Source organism: Hibiscus syriacus, unplaced genomic scaffold (genome assembly GCF_006381635.1).
Source record: "Hibiscus syriacus cultivar Baekdansim isolate YM2019G1 unplaced genomic scaffold, ASM638163v2 tig00006507_pilon, whole genome shotgun sequence".
NCBI lineage: Eukaryota > Viridiplantae > Streptophyta > Magnoliopsida > Malvales > Malvaceae > Hibiscus > Hibiscus syriacus.
Window position 1 is genome coordinate 131774 of NW_024062101.1, and position 2714 is coordinate 134487.

General features: G+C 32.4%; 1 non-coding gene across 1 annotated transcript; it reads left to right on the forward strand.

Moving 5' to 3' along the window:
* Positions 1-374: 374 nt before the first annotated feature.
* LOC120200742 lies at positions 375-470 on the forward strand. The gene has a single exon (XR_005523596.1). It is a non-coding gene; the product is annotated as a small nucleolar RNA R32/R81/Z41 (small nucleolar RNA).
* The last annotated feature ends 2244 nt before the right edge of the window (positions 471-2714 follow it).

Genomic DNA, 2714 nt, shown 5'->3' on the forward strand with positions numbered 1-2714 from the left:
AAAAAAACTTAATGATTGATTTTTATTATACCAAACCAACTTATTGTTAATAAATTTGGTTTCATTCGATCGATGAACACATTCACATTAGAGAATTTTACTCGTGATTTTCATTTGTGCATAATTGGAGAATAATCCTATCCCTGTAACCAAACAATCAGACGGAAAGGGGCGACGCCGTTTCGCTCTAGGGCTTCACTCCATCTCTCTATTAAAGCCAAGCCTGGCCTCCTCTCCTTTCCCTGTCCCTCATTGTTTCTTCCTTTCCTTGGTTAGGGTTTTAATTCGGAAAATTGTTTTCTTTCACCATTAACGCGATTTGAAAGCTTTAATTTTCGATTAGCTATCTGCTTGATTTTTTTGTTTGATTTTGATTATGAAGATGATGAAAGAAATTGACGGGTGATGATCAACATTTTTTTCATATGATCAAAAAAATACATTTTCGCTACGTTCTTTCTGATTCAATACTCTCTTTGATTTCTTCTGAAAATACTTTTGTAGTTGAATTTTTCTTTTCTTTTTCTTTATTTATTGGGGTTCTCTTTAATTTGGCTACATTTTTTTTATTCAATTAGGTCACAAGAGTCGTTTTCTGTAGTTAAACTCGATCTAGATCTGAATAATTGTGGGGTTATCACTTATCACATAGTTCGCTGATCCCAAATCAATTGGGATAAGACTTTAACTGATTTTGAGTCGCAGAGATACTGCTTCAAAAGTTCCCTTTTCGTTTCCAACTTCATGCTGCTTCTAAATCCGAAAACGAGGTTATAACAATGGCAAAAACACTGTTTTAATCCATGTTGGAAGTTAATAGCTTCTTATATGAGAATTAACTTGTCTTATACAGTATGAATTGTTGTGAAAATTCAGCTGGTGCAGTGCCTCTTGAAGCTCGCCCTATGGTCCTTGCTTCCACCTCATTGTAGAATCCAGGTCCGACACTTGACGTCTGGGCAGCTCACTCATAATTAGAGATGAGTATGAGTTGGATTAGATCGGGTTTTGATCAATCCAACTTTAATATATCCCTATTATTTATGTTACTTAAATCGTCTTATACCCGCTCTAAGACTTAAGGTGAAAACTTGACTCAACATCGACCCGACCCAAAATATGGAGCAAACACCGATGAAGAAGCTTGCATGGGATAGTTTGAAGATAAGAATTTTGCAAGATCTAATAATAATACCGGAAAAACAAAGATCTAAAAAAAGAAAATTGGAGTTGGAATAATCTTGAACATATTATTAAAAGATATAAATTTTTATAATTATAAATTTATAATTTGAAAAATTTTCCTCTGAGGAATTTTCCTAAGAATAAAATGGGAGAGGAAAGAATAAAACGGTTTCAAGGAATAAGAAATAAAAAAGTGAACCCTAAATAATATGTATATAATGACATTTTTATAAATATATTAATAATATATATTAATTATTCTGGTTGCGGCGGGTTGGTATTTTGTATTCTAAATTTGATTTTAATTCGAATCTGACTATTTTCATATCAAAATCCTATTTGATCTGAACTTAATATTTAAATAAAAAAATTCAATCTTACTATATCAAATCAAATCGAAACTCGTCGAGTACGAGTTATTTGTTTAATAAATAAACATATCTAGTTGTGAGTGATATTAAAAAATAGATTCATCAACACTAAATTGAATTTATTGTCGTTATAGCTTCGGAGAAGACTTGTCAGCACTCCACCAAGTCAAGGTAAGGTCTTCATACAAATTTCATCGTTCATTGGAGAATCCGTGAAAGGCTCAGGCATAGACTCTTGAGTTAACTATAGTGTGTAGACAAAAATCTTAACATTTGACATGTTCACATAATGTATCTGAATAAAGTTTAAAGTCTGACTACTAGATTTTTTAAATTTGATCAGCCTGTGATCACTACAAATAATCTTAACTGGGAATGGAGTGGGAGCTGAATCTTTCATGATTTCGACATCATCTTCTTCACTTTTTATGTTCAAACCTTTCTTCTGCGAACTCATTGATCGACGATGATCACTAAGTTCTCTACCATGACTCGTTATCTTTTTTGTTTAGCCACTAGCTTACGATCTTTTTCTCATCGACGGTGATAATTTGTTCGAATCAAAAGAGATTAACAATTAATAACCGATGAATCTAATTTGTTTCATCAACAGTTGTTACACTAGACGTTTATGACAGAAATGGGGGTTGCTCTTTTCTTATCCGTTTTGTTCTGTAACCTTCAGGGAGTGAAAGTACTTCTCAATCCATTTTCTGAATAAATTTCTAAGCTTTTTTATTTTTAGAATTTTCTTGTGGGTCTTTTTGTATGAATAAAACTTGTGAACCTTCCTGTATGATTTTCATTCGAAACAGATTAGTTACAAACTCGTATTAAAATTATATTTTTTATACTTCATTTGTATTGTGTTCTAATTTTATCAATTTTGATTTAGAACTTAATTTTAAAAATCTTCAATAGAATTCTATCAAATCAATTAATAAACTATGGGGCGTTTCCAAAGGACTCAGCCTAGCATGGCAATATAACTTTGAACGAGTTATCGTGCAAATTGATAATAGTGACATTATGAAACTACTTTCTCCTCCGACTCCGCCGTTGGACAGTCCTTTTTTCCAGGTGAGAATCATAGCTAAGCTTTGTCACAAAGCGTGGTACGTCGACTTTAAACTGATCGCAAGAGAAATTAATGAAACA